This window comes from Delphinapterus leucas, chromosome 5 (genome assembly GCF_059928025.1).
Source record: "Delphinapterus leucas isolate spDelLeu-1000000601 "Yukka" chromosome 5, BTC_Dleu_Yukka2, whole genome shotgun sequence".
Classification (NCBI taxonomy): Eukaryota; Metazoa; Chordata; class Mammalia; order Artiodactyla; family Monodontidae; genus Delphinapterus; species Delphinapterus leucas.
Window position 1 is genome coordinate 64,614,356 of NC_143133.1, and position 17,954 is coordinate 64,632,309.

The window sequence follows — 17,954 nt, forward strand, 5'->3', positions numbered from 1 at the left end:
CGTCAGCCCCAGGGAGCCTTGCTCCTGATTTGAGAGAAACTCCCCAGAGACTGGCCTGTCTCATGAGGAGGACGGGCACTCCCACATGTAGCATCTGGAATCACATCTTCCTTTTGACTAGGATGAAGACTCAGGGTTAGGAAGACAACTTTGCATCTTTGGTGAGCAGGACTCTAAGAGGTGCCAGCAACACTTCTCTTCCGTTTGGATCTACATATCTGTGTGAAGCGTCTCTTGCTGCAATGACAATCCTTAAAATCAACCACTGAAATAAGCTGAACCCCAGAATAACTGTAATAGAAGATGTTAAGCTAATATTTTTAAATATAATGAAGCATAGTCAATCACATTGCTCTTATCAAAAGAGTAAAATGGGGCTTCCCTGGTGGCACAGTGGTTGAGAGTCCACCTGCCGATGCAGGGGACAGGGGTTCGTGCCCCCGTCTGGGATCCCACGTGCTGCGGAGCGGCTGGGCCCGTGGGCCATGGCCGCTGAGCCTGCGCGTCCGGAGCCTGTGCTCCGCAATGGGAGAGGCCACAACAGTGAGAGGTCTGCGTACCGCCAAAAAAAAAGCAAACCACAATGAGGGACTTCCCTGGTGGTCCAGTGGGTAAGAATCTGCCTTCCAATGCAGGGCACGCAGGTTCGATCCCTGGTCGGGGAACTAAGATCCCACATGCTGCAGGGCGACTAAGCCCGCCCCCCACTACTAGAGAAGCCCATGCGCCGCAACAAAGAGCCCGCGCGCTGCAACGAAGCGAAGACCCAGCATAGCCAAAATAAAAACAAACAAACAATAAACAACAACAAAAAACTCACAATGAGATGTCAGTTCACGCCTCTTAGGATGTTATTTCAAAAAGACAATAGGTAACAAATGCTGGAGTGGATGTGGAGAAAAAGGAACGCTTGGGCGCTGTTGGTGGGAATATAAACTGGTGCAACCACTATGGAAAACAGCATGGAGGTTCCTCAAGAAATTCAAAATAGAACTGCTGTATGATCCAGCAACCCCACTCCTGGGTATATCTCCAAAGGAAATGAAATCATTATCTCAAAGAGATAGCTGCACTCCCATGTTCACTGCAGTATTATTCACAATAGCCAAGTTATGGAAACAACCTAAGTGTCTGTTGATGGATGAGTGGATAAAGAAAATGTGATATATATATATATATATATATATATATATGGATTATTATTATTATTATTGAATATTATTCAACCTTTAAAAAGAAAGAAATCCTGCTATTTCCAGATTCATCCCAGGTATTATGTTAAGTAAAATAAGCCAGACAGAGACAACATGGTATCACTTATATATGGAATCAAATAAATAAATAAATAAGGTCTCAGAAACAGAGGGTAGAATTGTGGTTGCCAGGGCCTGGGGAGTAGGGGAAATAGGGGAGGGATTAGTAAAAGAGTAGCGACTTCAGGTTAAAAAAAAAAAAAAAGAACAACAACAGAAATTCTGGAGACCTCCGTAGACCATAATACTAATTCCAGGGGTAAAGCTGTTGCTTTTGTCACCATCTGTTCCCTCTGCCAGCAAAAGTATGATGTGAGTGTAGCAGTGTAGATTCAGGTCCACCACTGGGAGCCCAGCTCACTGAATATATAAGAAGTTCTGTTCACAAGAAATAAGTGATAGTATGTCATCTAGTGGAATATTATCAACTCCTAAAAAGAACAGATCAATTTAGGTTGATGTAGAAAGATGTCCAAGATACAATAAGTGAAAAAAGCAAGTGGTAGAACAATGTACAGTGTCAAATAAACAAACAATATATATGTTCTTCTATATTCATAGAAAATTTCTGGTAGCAGTGGTTACCTCTAGGAAATGGTACTAGACAGAATAGAGACAGAAATTTATGTTTTAATGTACTGTTTAAATGTTTTTTAAAAAATCATAAATAGGGAGTTCCCTGGCAGTCCAGTGGTTGGGACTTTCATGGCTGAGGGTCCAGGTTCGATCCCTGGTCCGGGGAGCTGGGATCCCACAGGCCACACAGCGGAGCCTAAATAAATAAATAAATAGGGCTTCCCTGGTGGCACAGTGGTTAAGAATCCACTTGCCAGCGCAGGAGACACGGGTTTGAGTCCTGGTCTGGGAAGATCCCACATATCACGGAGCACACAACTGCTGATGCCCCAGGTGCCCTAGAGCCCGTGCTCTGCAACAAGAGAAGCCACGGCAGTGAGAAGCCGGCGTACCACAACGAAGAGCAGCCCCTGCTTGCCGCAACTAGAGAAAGCCCACACGCAGCAACGAAGACCCAATGCAGCCAAAAATAAATAAATAAATTTATAAAAATAAATAAATAAATAATAAACCATAAAAGGTTCAATTTTTTTTTTTAGGTTCAATGTTTTTAAAAAAGGTTTTAAAATGATCAGGCTTCTTGAAACTCCTTTTATGATTTTATCCTAAGGAAATAGTAAATGTTTTATACTAAGATGATCATGACAACATTTATTTTAATGGTGTAAGACTGGAAATAACCTAAATGTTTAGCATGAAGAGAATGGTTAAGTAAATAATGGAAAATGGACTGTAATATAATGCAGTCATTTAAAAAATAAATTTTCTGAACATTTTAGCCAGATGGGGAAAGGCTGACACTATGTTAAGTGGAAAAAACAAGTTGCTCTGTGTAAATTCAGTATTGTATCAATGACGTTACAAATGCATAGGAAAAAAATAGCCTGGAAGAAAATATTCCCAAATGACAAGAGTGATTGCCTCTGATAGTAAGATTATGGGGGATTTTTCTCTTTCTGGACCTTTATATTTTCATATTCTTTTCAATTTTTGTGCAATGAGCATGCGTTGTTTTGTAATGTGGGAGAAAAAGAAAGTAAAATACTGAGAAAACCATTACATGCATTCCTGGCATGAGTCAGGAGCTGAATTTTCATGTTTAAATTAGTTTCAGAAACACAGGAGTGGTTTCTAGGCAACCTGCTTGGGAAATCATGTTCCTTTCCATTGTTGCTGGAGTGTGCATGAGTGTCTCAAAGAAAATGTAAGAGATGAACCCTTGCGAAAGCAGTCTCCTTCAAGGAAAAACAAGCTTTGTCACGGGGACTTGAGTCATTGTGACCCCAGAGACACATAGGGATCTGAGATATTTTTGGGTTTTTTTCTGACGAATGAGTGCTTGATTTTAATGAGGATTGCCATAGGTAAGTAGAGTAGGATAGCTATTCAAGTCTCTGCAAATGGTGTGGGAAATTGGGGTAGGGGGTGGGGGTGGGGAACAGGAGCCCAAACCAATCACCCCAGGTAGATGGCTTTCCTAAGAATCCAGGGCTGTGGATTCAGACAGTGGTGAGGCTTTACAAGATGGATTGCAGCGCAAGATGTGAAAAGATTGCCTCGTCATCCGGTGAGCCATTTACCGTCATTATAGACAATATAATGCTGAGCCAAAGGGCTTTTAATCAGGAGGAAACACTGAAAAATGGAACCAGAGCTAAGAAACCCTTGGCCCATCAGACTGGGCTGAGTCAAGAATGATTTTTTAGCTTTAAGGGAGCCATGTTCTTTACAAAGAGTTTGTACAAGATGCAGAAAGTACTGTTCTTAGCCCACAGTGTATGCTTTGTGGACCTCAACTACATTTTTCAGCAAGAAAACAAAAGGCATTCTGCCTGCTAAATGGGATCAGAGCTCAGTTTCTTGCTCCTACACCCCCTAGTGGTTGCCTTTTGTAATTACAAAAATTAAGTGAGGAAGTAAATAGCAGGCATTTGGGGTAATGATAGCAGTTGACTAAGGGTTAGTGCCTTTGACCTTGGCTCCCTCTAGATTTCATCAAAGCTCAAGGGGGAAGCTGTGGCCTCAAGAGGTACAGATGCACTTCCTAATAGAAGGTGGGACCGGAGGGCAGGAATCCTCCACAGAGGATGTTAAGAGCTTATTTTGTCTCCAAACTTGTGAACCCATGTCCTGAATTCCACCTAGTTGTGGTCCACTGGGTCTGGCCACCTCTGCTTTAAAGTGACAGATACCTGGAGGGTAAAGGAAGAGGGGGACTAATATTTACCTACCCTTCCTCATGTGGTAGCCCTTGAGGGCAAGACCCTTTTCTTTCTGTCTTTGTACTCCAGGGCTTAGCACATGTGTTTGTGTGAAATGTTTGTGGTCTTGAATGCTATATGTAGCCCATGAGGTAGATAATACTACCCTTGTTTTTCCAGTGAGGAAACTAAAGTGCAGAGAGGTTCAAGTATGCCTGAGATATCTATCTAATAAATAGCAGAATAGAAATTCAAACCCCAAGTTCCAAAGGACCTGCTCTTTTCTTTCTACCAAGATGCCCCCTCCTGACACCTCATGCCCTCTGTCTTGCTGGTCCAAACTGTCGCGTGAAAGCCCCACTGTCTCTCTCCTTTGAGTCAGTCCACCCTGGGGGGCCAATGTCTTCCTTCTCTGAACTTCTCATTTGTCAGTGAGTCACCCCTTTAACTCTCTTACTATTATTCAACTTTCCTTAGAAGTTTGCTTTTTTCTCCAAACAGTCCATAAGCATCTTGAAGGACGGGGTAACATATTAATTTTTCTGTAAACTCTCTCCCAGCATTCAGTAAATATTTGCGGGAAGAGTGAATTTAACAGCAGAGTGTTGGTCAAAATATACCTCCCAGGGCCTGTTTGTACTAGGAAACTAGCAAAAAATTTTAATTTTTATCTGAAAACATTTATTCTCATCAAAAACACCTAATTAAGTGACTTTTTACCCCCCACCAAGGGGCTTGCAACCTAAGATAAATTAAATGCAGATCTCTTTCTCTAGGAACTTAGAATCTTGAGCACATACATAACTGGGCTGTTACAACACTGGATTTGGGTCAAAGGTGGAATCTAAATTCACTTAGACTCTTCTGTTCTAACTGGAATCTTTTGGTTCCCAGGACAAATACAGGGTCCTGCTCTGACAAGCTGGGACACTGATGGACCTGGGAACAAGTAGCTGGCTTCCCTGCCGGATGTATTTATCGCATTATGTACTGCAATATACCCAGGTTTGTTTCATCTTCCTCCTACGGCTGCCCTCCAGGGAGCCATGCCTGGTACAGGTACATGCACAGTAAGATTAAGACCCAAAGCACTCAGCTCCCACTGTCCTCCCACAGGTGACATCAGACAGTGCCAGTCCTCAGGGGAAGCAGGCCAAGACTGCCAGGGGCAAGTGTGATGTGGGAGGATGTCCACTGTTATATATTTCATGAACATTTATTGGGCACCTCTTTTATGCCAGACACTGGGGATATGGTGACAAATAGGGCATTTTAGAGGTGCTCAGTCTGGTTGCAGGGACAAACATGTAAACAAACGATTGGATACATATTAGAATAGACGTGCTTACGAGAAACCTCAAGAACACAGAGGAAATAGTACAGAATTCTGCCCCAGGAGGTTGGAAAAATCTTCATTGATTAGGTGACTCTCAAAATGTCTTGAAAGAGAAGTTGTTCACTGGTTGGCAAAGGCGGGATGAGTGTTCCAGGCCCAGGGAACAGCATGTACAAGAGCAAGGAGGCAGAAGGAGTGTAGGAAATCCACCTTGTTATGAACGCTACACGGAGATGGCCCGAGATGAGTCTGGTGGGGAAGGCGCTGAGAATATGAAGGTTCTCATCTATTTAGGGTGGGGCTCTGGCTCCGTCCTATGGATGATGGGGGAACCTGGAAGGATTTCAAACCACAGGGGGTATAACACAGATTTCTAAATATCTACATAATGTGAGGGCAGGACTAGAGGAGGCAGAGCCTGAAGTAGAGGGACCAGCGCGAGGCTGGCAATCACAGAAGTCCAGGCCATACTACTCTGTGTCAGGAGAGATAAGAGAGGCCATGTGGCCTTAGCTGATGGGACTGATGAAGCCTGGTGACAGATGGGCTGTGGTGGTTTGCTGTGGGGGAGTCTAGGACACTCCCAGTTTTGGCATGGGCAGATGGGAATGGTGGCCCCATTCACCAAAATCAGGAACACACGGCTGGGGTCGGAGAAGAAGGTCAGGGGAGCGGGTGAGTTACATTTTGGCCATGTCTAAAATTGCGTGTGGGACGTCCAAGCAGAGCTGCCTAGTAAGTGGTTGGTATGTGGGAGTCTGAGCTCCAGGAAGACGCTGGTTTCTGAGGGAAGAAGGCTGGATCAGGCTTCTCTCTCTGCAGACATTGAATAAACATTGTTTTGAGAAGCTAATTAATGATTACAGGGCACTGGGAAAACAGAACGATGTTGCAAAGTAAATGTGGATGCTCTTACAGTAATGGACTGGTGGTTGCAGAAAAGCTGAGGCTAAATAACACTAATTTTTTCCAGCTATAAATAGACCTTCTTCTGCAGTTGGGGTTTTCAATTCCACAGTGAAAAGAAATGCAGCAGTGGAAGCGAGAAAGAGGGTAGGAGAGACGGCATCTCGTGCCTACTGGGTACACATGTTAGCAAGGTCCAGCCACAGTGGATAAGGCAGGGATCTGATCCGGTGCCAAAGAGCTTAGAGTCTAATATCCTAGGTTCAAGTACTGATTCCTCAACTAACTGGTTAGGTGTCTGTAATAGATTATCAGATGTGTAGTAGATGTTTACTAACTGCTTTTAGAGATACAGTCACAGTTTTAAGCTCCTTCAAATTTCAGAACAGCCTCATGGTAGGTCCTTTATTAGGCTTCTTTTGGGGATGAGTAAACTGAACACAGAGAGTTTAAGTGACTTACCCAAGGCCACTCAGCTAAAAAGTGGCAGCTCCAAGATTTGAACCCAGACAGTCTGGGGCCAGAGTCCTTTCAGAAGCAATTAACTACTGTGTTATGCTGCCTTGCCATGTAAAAAAGTGCTTTGCAGAGCTTTCAGTTTCTTATCACTGCATGGATTTTGTGAAGGGCAAGTTGCATAATTTACATTAAGGCCTAAATCATAGGTAAATGTTTTCACTGTGTTCTCCCATAATTGTTCCTTCAAGGAAGCAGTGTTCAATGATTTGTCCCAGATCTTCTTTTCGGAGAAAGCTCTAGGGGTTCCTGTCATTGTGTGACTTTGGGTTCGCAGACCACAGAAGTCTCCCTGAGCAGCATTACCATTCAGCAGTAGAGACCGCTGTCTATTAAATTCAGCGTAATCATAATGGTCATGGGCTCACGAGTCAGAGAGACTTTGGTTCCATCCCAGCTCTGCCACTTGGGTGTGTTACTTAAAACTCTCCAAGCCTGCTTCCTCTGTCTGTTCATGGGATAATACTAATAACTCCCTAGGGCTATGAGGATTACAGACAGTGGTAAGGAGATCACTATCTAGGGTAAGAGTCATTAAGTGCTCTAAGACACAAATAGACATGTGAAATGGGGGAAGCACACATTCTAGGAGAAGGGAACTGCAGAAGTCTTGCTTTGACAGGGAACTCCGAGTGGCTGATACACTAAAAGAATCAGCAAGGGGACTTCCCTGCTTGCGCAGTGGTTAAGAATCCACCTGCCAATGCAGGGGACACAGGTTTGATCCCTGGTCCAGGAAGATCCCACATGCCACGGAGCAACTAAGCCCTTGCCCCACAGCTACTGACCCCGCGTGCCTAGAGCCCGTGCTCTGCAACAAGAGAAGCCACTGCAATGAGAAGCCTGCGCACCACAACGAAGTGTAGCCCCCACTCGCTGCAACTAGAGAAAGCCCGCGCGCAGCAACGAAGATCCAATGCAGCCAGAGGAAAAAAAAAAAGAATCAATGAGACTGTCTCGTAAACGTATTAAGCAATTAGCATTCTTTTAATTCTTCAACAGTCAGTATTTCTCTCTCTATAGGACGTATATAACTAACAAAGCAAAACTTATGACTTTAAGAAAATAATTTTCCCTAAACATTTAAGCATTGATTCCAAACCTAAATTAAATTCTTTCATCCATTTAATTAAAATCACAACATGACACGCTGGATTTTCATAAATGCGTCAAACGCCTTAAAAAACTGACAAAACACACACTAAGTATTGTAATGGCTACAGAAATAATCATGTACGATTTATTTAAAAATTGCTACTATCAAGGATTTAAGGTTGTTTGTTCTCATCTCCATTGTTAGCCATATTTTAATTCTTATTTTTATTTTATACCTTCCTGGAATTTCTATTTCTACACCAATTTATGGTGGCAATAATCATACACTTCACCCCTCCCCTACCAATACCAAAAAAAAAAATCAGACGAGCCAAAGTGGCAGATTCTGAGTTATCACATGATTGATTCTTAGTGAGGAAACTGGACTAGCAATTCAAACCCTCACAATTAGTCTTTAGGTTGAGCCTTTTAAAGACAATCAAGTCTCATTTCTGATGTCATGGAACTTTTAAGTCCCTTTTAAGTTCAAAGAGATTCTGAGTTTTGGAGACCAGAAGCATGCATTCTTTAAAATGTTCACAATCAATATTCCCCATCCCATAATTCAGCCATTATAATATATTGATCTGGTCTGTTGCTGTAATTGGCAACTTAGGCATGTTTTATATCTAAAGCATATGCACTATAATGATGTTCATTATAATGATAGCATCACCTAGAACCTTGCTACTTAAAGTGTGGTCCATGGACCAGCAGCATCAGCATCATATGGACAAAGAATCTCATTTCAGACCAACAGGCTTAGAATCTGCATTTTAACAAGACCTCCTTCTACCTTGTGATTTGGTTGCATTTTAACATTGAGAAGCCCTAATATAAAGAATTCATCTACCTGGAGATGATGGATCAAGCCTGCAATTGGCACTCCTCTTTGGGTCATGCAATTCATTTATCTTCCTGAAACCCACTATTGCTCCCCCTCTTTTCTTATAGTTTGAGACTTTATTTTAACTGCTAAGATTTCTACTACATTGACTGAGAGAAGTGGGCCTGGGACTGAATCTGAGGAATCCAATATTGAAGGAGCGGGGAGATGAGGACAAGTTGCCCAGAAATCTAGGAAAAAACCAACAGAGTCATGGGAAAGGCCTTTCAAGGTCATATTTGTCAGGTTCTCTTATCACACTGAGGAGCATGTAGTAAGCCCTCCACAAACATCAGACATTGTTCCTGTTGTGATTATTAGTAGTAGTAATTAAAAAATGAAGAACAGGGCTTCCCTGGTGGTGCAGTGGTTGGGGGTCCGCCGCCGGTGCGGGGGACGCGGGTTCGTGCCCCGGTCCGGGAGGGTGCCCCATGCCGCGGAGCGGCTGGGCCCGTAGGTCGTGGCCGCTGAGCCTGCGCGTCCGGAGCCTGTTCTCCGCAACGGGAGAGGCCGCAATGGTGAGAGGCCCGCGTACCGCAAAAAAACAAAAAACAAAAAACAAAAAACAAAAAATGAAGAACCGAGGCTATGTTAGACAAGCTGGGGAAACCCAAGAAGCATCATCACTGAGATTTCCCATAAGAGCAATATTTCCGGACCCTTTGAGGAAGGATCTATGGTCCCTCTAGGGTGTTGAATGAAGAAGGGCTGATTTGTAGAATAAACTCAGAAAAAAATTAAGGTCAGAGGAAATAGTCTGTTCATTGGAGTGTTTACATTTCTTTCTGAGGGCAGGGTGAGTGGTGTGAAGGGAGAGGATGATAACATGTCTAAGTAAACTGATTTTTAACAAATGGCATGACTTTTCCACCACTTTGTTTTCTGGACCTTGACCATAGCATTTCATGCATTTTTTAAAAACATAAGCAAATGGTTTGAATACTGTTTTCAAAATTCCCTGCCCAAAAGAAGTGAGATATCTAGTCCTACAAACCCCGTGAAGAGTTAGTTCCTCTGAGACCTGATTGTGCTCTGTTAGAAATTGATCTGGCTAAGAGATGAGGACAGAATAACGCAGGAACATTCTAGAAAGTATATTGATTAGGACACACTGACTCTAATAATCTACTTCATAGCTTAAATCTATTGGTAGGCTGTAGTATCATAAGCATTTAGCTATTAGAAATCCTAGATGAACGGATGGATCTCTAAAGAGTTGGCATTTGACACTGTTACATTTCAAGCTGTTTTTCTGTGCCATCTCTTTAGAGCTGGTTAAAAACCAGATTTCGTTTATAACGTCATCTTCAAGGCCCTGTGTCAGGACATGCGGGGGTTTACAGCGACACCTGGTGGCTGGAAAGGTGAAGCACCCTGGCTTTGTTAGAAAAGGATAAATTGTGTCTAAAATTTGGTTTATTTTTGTGGTAGAGAATTTCATTCTTTGTTCCAATTCTTTTTGTAGGGTTGCAGTTACGTATTTAAAAAATGGACTTTGATTCTTTTAGATTATTTTTATAGCCTCCAGCCTTTCTTTCCTAAAGAAACCATCAACCAGGTGAACTGACCAGTACTATCAGCTGGTCTAGATCTACCCAAGGCCAGGACTAGGGTGATGCAAATTTAAGGAAGTGGTAAAAACGTCAGTAATGAGTATAGATCACATTCTAATGCAGTAATTTAAAAAGTCAAAATTAATGCCAAAAATTCATTATAAACAAAAATATCAAAATCGTAAATACAGGATCAGTATTATTGATTTTCCCTTTTGATCCCATGCCCCAATATGGCTCCAAAAGGCCCTGAAAAGAGGCAATGAACTCGATGGCGTAGCACCTGACAGGGCTCACACATGTTCAATGAATGCACAGCCACCACTCCCACCCCGACCCATGGTTTCCCTGTCCTTCCTGGGTCTCTCCCTGTCTCCTCTCATCCTGGTCAAAAGTAAGGAGCCTAGGTCAAGGGCAGTGATAGAGAAGAAGAAAAAACAGAGAATAGAAAACTTAAATGTGGCCCTGGGGAAACAAATTGGGAATGGACTCTTCCATTTCTCCTGTTTTCCTTTTCAGCACCCTCCTTCATCTGCTTCTTCCAAAACCTGCTTCTCAGGAACAGGGCCTAAATTATGCATTCACGCCTAGCGGCTCTCTGCTAAGCGGGCCTGAGCCGATGAGACTCAGACACTGAGGGCAGGTGGGAATGGAGATGAAGGAGGACATTGCGCTGGTGAGAAAGCCCCTCTCACCTCTTTCTGGGTTTAACACGGTCCCCCTAGTTCCCATGCACCAGGACCAGGGCAGGACATGGGAGTGGGGTTGTTGAGGATCTGGGACCTTGGGGCCATGTTGCTTCTCGGGGGTGCACGTCTGTGGGAGACGTCAGTAGCTAGGAGAGAGTCCCCCTCCTGCATCCTCCCCGCTTGTCTTTCACCTAACTCTGCGTGGTCATCAGATAGACGGTGACTGCGAATAGCAGGAAAAGATTGTGCAATTGGAAACACACAAGCCGCTGTGAAAAGAGGAAATAAAACCAGTGGGCTGAGAACATATTGGGGTGAAAAAGGATCAGAAACTCAAGAACAAAGAAGAACTTCAAAAAAGCCCTGAGAAGCAAGTGGCCTTGAAAAGGAGGCTCAACGGGTCTCATGGATGGGGCTCCTCAGCACACATTGAGATGAACCCCCAAAATAAGAGGAATCTAGAAGGTACTCACCTTATACAACTGTGTAAAGTGTTATGGCTTTCAAATATACCCCCCTGGGGGATTTCAGGGAGAAGAGCATGCGCCCTCTGACAAAGCACAGACACCAGAGCCGGCCCCAGTCCCCAGATCATTCACCGGGACACATCGGATACCCTAGATCAAGTATCAGCCGTTCTCCTGACCCAGAAAACTGCACATCCCTTATCACCTGCTTACGGCTCTTCTGCTGGCAACGTAATGGCTCTCTTTTTACCAGTAGAGGTTTTGCTGATTGCTGGAGCCCACGTGGTTCAGCAGGGGAATCATACTGACATTTATCAAGACCCTGCTATACACCAAGTATGTGTTTGGCACTTTATCTGTTTTCTCTTTAATCCTCACAATAAGCCTTTTAAGTAAATATTACAATTATCATTTTTACAAATGAGAAAACTGAGACTCAAAGAATTTCTGTGACTTACTCAAGCTCACATAAATAGTGAGTGGTGGTCCCAAGATTTGAACCTGGGCCACAGGACTCCTTCTGTGTCTTTACGTCCTTTCTGTTGCATTAGGTCAGCAGAGACATGGGGGAGATGCCTCCCCGCCCTCCTCCTGCATCCATGGCAGATGCTGCTAACGATCTTGGTGGTGGTTCCCTCTGATCTAGGATTATGTACGAGGCACAGGCTACCTATAGAGAAGTTGTGATCCATATTCTCAAGGAGTTTGCTTTGACATAGGTTAAAATATAATACAGCAGTAGACTAGGAATGTAAGGCTGTAAATAACACAAGTGCTAAAAAGATTCTGGTAAGCTTATAAATCATAGGAAATATATCCACCATCCTTTGTCTGAAAGCTGAACTTTTCCCTGCTTTCTAATTCCTTGGATTTCTTTTCTCATTCTATATATGACTCATTTATTCAATCAAAAAGTGTCTTCTCTGGGTCTAGGAGTACAGCATAGAACAAGACCAAGGCCCCGCTCTCAGGGAGCTTAATTTCTAGTAGGAAGACAGACAAGAAACAAGCAAGTGCACACAGACATGCACATACTTCAGCTGGTCATAGTGGGATGAGACAGTAAAGCAGGGAAGATGGGTAGATTGGAGTGGAGTGTTGTTTTATGTACGGTTGTCTGGCAAGGGGCTTCTGATAAGGCGGCATTTGAACTGAACCAAGAAGGAAGAGAGAGAGGGAGCGGAGAGGATATGGCCAAGGGCACCGCAGGCAGAAGGAACAGAGGCCCTGAGCAGGGGTGGCGTCGTGCTTGTGGGATGGCAGAGGCCAGCCTGACTGGAGTGCAGTGAGTGAGGGACGAGGGTTAGAGATGGAAAGCTGGTAAGGATTTAGGCTTTTACTCTAATTGTCACTACGGGGAAGTGAGGAGACCTGTCCAGCCTCCAGACATCAAGCAGGGCTGCTGTGGACTCTCCAGTTCCCATGTGTTTCTGGTTCTTCAGTGGAAAGGCTCCTCTTATGTGGGAGAGCTCCCTCTCTGGGAATCTGTACGGGGCTCCTGCACTGGAAGACAGGTGGGATTTAATGGAACCAGCTGAGCTGCACTCAATGTCGGCCCTGGCCCCCCCACGCATCTGCCCACATCAAGCTTTTGCATCGTGCCTCTCTTTTCCCTTCAGGCTGTGCTCTGTCTTCATCTGGGATGCTGACCCCTATTGCAGTGCTTGAGCCTGGTTAAGTGGATTTAAGGGTTTGATGACATATATCAAGGGTCAGCAAACTCTGGCCAGCCACCTATTTTTATAAAGAAAGTTTTATTGGAACACAGCCATGCCTATTCATTCACATATTGCCTTTGGCCGCTCTCACAACACAACAGCAGAGAAGAGTGGTTGCTACAGAGACCATTTGGCCTGCAAAGCTGAAAATATTTACTATCTGGCCCTTTACCTAAAGAGTTTGCCAACCTCTGTAATAGATTTAGATCTGCTAACTCTCACAAAGCAGAAAAGAAGATTTAAAAAGACTGCTACAAAACTATGTAAGTAATTAAATCCACAGCGGATTGACAATAATATTAATATTGCAGTGAAAAAGAAGACAAGACAATGGCAGGACTGACGTTCTCCCACTCATAGTACAAACTGCTTGTCAGATAAGATAATAGCCTCTAATCAGTTCTGTCAAGAAGTTGGTGGAGAGAGAGAGAGAAGGGCAGGGGACAGGGGGTAGGAGAGAGCAATGGATAGATAGGTAGGTAAATTGTGGCTACAGGTTACATGCTCAAGTTTTAATGCTGGGGTTGCATTTTCCCCCTTTAATCATCAACTTGTTTAGCACTTTTTATGGTCAAACACTGTTCTTAGGGTGTTACCAAGCCCAATTTGTATCTGCTTACCCAACTCAAAGCAGAGCCAATCGACTGACACAGGGTTGTGCTGAAGAAATGTATAACGTTTTTTGCAAGGTGTCAAACAAGGAAAATGGGCAACTGATGCTCAAAAGACCTAAACTCCCCAATGGCTTTCAGGGAAAGGTTTTTAAGAGCAACATGAAGGGTGAGGGTTGTGGGATGCCTAATCAACTCATGGACATTCTTCTGATTGGTTGGTGGTGAGGTAACTGGGTGGTATTTCAGAAGTCAGCATCATCAGCCTTCTGTTTCCAACCAGTCTGGGGTCTGTGTGCTAATGTCTTCCTCCTGGTAGGGGTTTCAGTACCTGCAAAACAACTCAGAGATATGGCTCAGGATGTTACCTGTAGCCCTTGAGGAGGAACTAAAGATCCTTGACTTCGTTTTATGCCTAAACTTTGTCTTGCTTGATTTCTTTCCTTTTTTCCTCATTTTCTCACTTCTCTCATTAAATTTGCTCTTTGGAACTCATGGAAGGCCTAGAAGGCTATAGCTTTTCTACAAACAAGAGACGGGGACATAGTGGGGGAGCGTCTATCCCTGGAAAGGCCCTGAAAGGTACTGCTTGGTTTCAAGGGTTTCACATATGTTAACTCATTTAGCTCTCAAAACAACCCTAAGAGGCAGATACTATTATAATTGTCCCCATTTTATAGATGGAGAAACAGAGGCACAGAGAGGTTAAGGAATCTCTCCAGAGTTACACAGCTAGGAAGTGGCAGGAAGGCTTGAATCCAAGCAGTTTGACTCCAGAGTTTATGTTCTTAAATTCTACTTTATACTGCTTTTCTTGATTATGAAAACAAAGACAAAGCAAACTGGAAAATGTTCAGTGAGTATAGCCTCAGTGGGTAGTAGCCCTTTTGGCATGATTTGACATCTTAGCTACCAACCCTTATCCCAAACCTTGGTGCATGGTAAAATAATTTGGAGATCACTCCTTTAAAAAAGTTCTGATTTTTTAATTTCGAGACACATGTCCAGGAGGAGTCCATTAGAAAGTAGTGTGAAATAGGGTGTCAGAGGCCCATTGGGGAACCTCCTGAGATTTCAGTGAGTTGGGAGGCATTGGTTAGCAGTTGCCACAGCTCTGAGCACTCAGGACAGCTCTCCTCTGCTAAGAGCTTAGGCTCCTAGGGAGGCTGAGGGTCTCTGGCTTGGCTCTCAGTGGAGAGTTGTCATCCTGTCCTGTCTACCCCCTCTCTGGGTGGACCTCAGACTTTTCATCTGTAAAACAAGGGAGATCAGCTAGTTGGTCTCCATGAGCTTTTCAAAGGTTAAAAATATTCAGATTCTAGATTTAATGAAATGGAGAAAATATCCATGCCATATTAATTTGTAGGGGGGAAATCCTTTACAAAGCATTATGTTTGATTTTTGCTAAAAAAAAACATGTAACAGAATGAAGGTATTTGTGCTTTTCACTCCTTTGTCTTTCCCCCTCCCTCCCCCTCTGCTACTGGGGAGAAGGTCTTTTGGCAAAAATTTCACTACGATTCTCTGTCAGGCAGGAGCTCTATTCCAAACAGCAGAAGCACTGCCATCCTTCTCCTGGAATGGAGCCAGGGATGCCCCCAGAAGGCATGAGCTCAATGGGCAAAGGGTTCTCAGCAGCTTCAGCCAAAAAGGGTTGAGCTGGGACCCTGAGGGAGGGAGAAGGTAGGAAAGGATGGGAAACCATTCAAGGTAGATCCTGTGTGAACTACAATGCAACACCATGAGAACAGGAAAGGAGTATTTAGAAGCACCCTCCGCGCTTCTTTGTACTTATAATCTTCACGGAGTGAGGCAGAGTTCTGCTACTGACCTGGGTCCCTCCAGATCTCACAGGACATGACAACACAGTTCCATAACCATTGAAAAAGGTGGCTGCCGCATGAACACTGTCTGTCTCTGCCTGGTTGGATTCTTCTGGGTGACCTTTCTTTTCCTTCATTGTGCTTTTCTATACTTCCTAATCTTGCTACACTAGACATGTATTTCTTATACAACAAAAATTGTGTTAAAACATATAAAGGGGCTTCCCTGGTGGCGCAGTGGTTGAGAATCTGCCTGCCAATGCAGGGGACACGGGTTTGTGCCCCAGTCCAGGAAGATCCCACATGCCGCAGAGCGGCTGGACCCGTGAGCCATGGCCGCTGAGCCTGCGCATCCGAAGCCTGTGCTCCGCAACGGGAGAGACCACAACAGTGAGAGGCCTGTGTACCGCAAAAAAAAAAAAAAAAAAAAAAAAACATATTAAGATCTTACAGAATGTCTCTAATAGCCTAATATTATATTTTGGGAATAGACAAGTCCCTCAAGATTGGTCCGTAGAGGAGGATTTGGCTCCCAGCGACTCTGAAATGGCTGGAATCCTTTATTGTGGCAAGGAAGGCTGCTTCTCAAAAGGTGCAGACATTGAAAGGGCTGTTGTGTTCTCTAGAAATTTTCTGAATTGTGGGTCCCTTTTTTCTGGCCAGAATATACTCCCTCAGATAGTGATACCACACAAACTGTGGTGAAATGCTGCTCGGAATTTCTACCCATGAGCTGGGGAAAGGTAGCTGCTGGCATGAATATCGTGACCTTCCCAACCTATTTAGGGCTCTGTGAACCTGAATTAATATGCCAACAGATATGACCATTCCTGTTAATGGGCTCTCAGGAAATAGGGTGTACTCTGGAGGTTCCAGATTTCTAGATGGCTGAGGTTTATTCAGATTATTTTCATTGTCTGAACCCGTATTTTAGAAAATCAGTCTAAAGCATATCTGCCTGCTTTTTAGCCTTATTGAGCTCTGAGTGGTGAACTCAACGGATTACTTCTTCCATAATTTTCCTACAAGCTACAGGACCACTATGTTAAAGGTCTCTCTCTCTCTCTGGTTTTTTTTTTTCTTTCTTTCTTTTTTTTTTTTTTTTTTTTTTTTTGCGGTACGCGGGCCTCTCACTGCTGTGGCCTCTCCCGTTGCGGAGCACAGGCTCCGGACGCGCAGGCTCAGCGGCCATGGCTCACGGGCCTAGCCGCTCCGCGGCATGTGGGATCTTCCCGGACCGGGGCACGAACCCGCGTCCCCTGCATCAGCAGGCGGACTCTCAACCACTGCGCCACCAGGGAAGCCCTCTGTTTTTGTTTTTGTTTTTGTTTTTTGGTGTGTTTTGGAGCTAAGGGAAACAGTGATTGGGTAAAAGTGCACAGGTCCCAGGGAAAACACCTAGTGGTTGTTTTTAGAATGAATTTGAGAATTCATTTGAGAATTTGAATTCTCAATTCAGAATTTGAAAATTCTGAATGAGTTTGAGAATTCATTCTATACTTTCTAATTTCAAAATATTTTGAAATTTCTAATTTCAGAATTTCAAAATTCATTCAGAATTTTCCCCCCAAAAGTATTGGTTTAATTTGGTTTGTGTTAACATTGACAGGTGAGCATCAAGTGTTACCTTTTTTTTTTTTAATTTCAAGTGACCAACTGAATGAACTGAGTTAATCAAAAGCAATCAGACTACCAGAGATGATTACTTTCGAGGCAGGTTTCAAGCAGCAGCTGCAGTAGCTAACACCACGTGTTCACTGAGCACTTATTCCCAGGGGCTGTTCTCAGTGATGTGAGGCATCAAAGACACATAAGACAGAGCTTCTCTCACCATGAGAAGGAGAGGCTGCACTAACGTGGGGAGCACATCAGACTGGTGTGGGTGGCCTGGAGTCTGTCTCCCGCCGAGTGCTGCTGGAAGGAAGCCATTCGAATCTCTAGACATCAGTTTCCTCAGGAGAAAATGAGGCATTCAACTCAATTTCAAAAGGACCTTCAGCTTCTGAGATTCCAGAGCCGATGGTTTTTTGGAGGAGGAAGGCCTGTGCGTGGGCACCGGGAACTGTGTCATGTGATGAGTGAGTCAGACTCAGGGCGTCAGAAAAATAACGTCTTCACAATCAACACAAGGGCATAGGCAATTAGGAAACGCACTTAGCTGACGGCTTGAGTGTCTGTTCCATTCGGAAGATATATTCCTGAAGAGGGACAGGGTGACTCATAAGAAGGCTGTAACTTGATGAAGTACAGCTATCCAATTTCCTTGCTCTGATTCCAGGCAACTGAATGATCTTAATTTGGTTTCCCAAGGCAGTTTCCCCAGG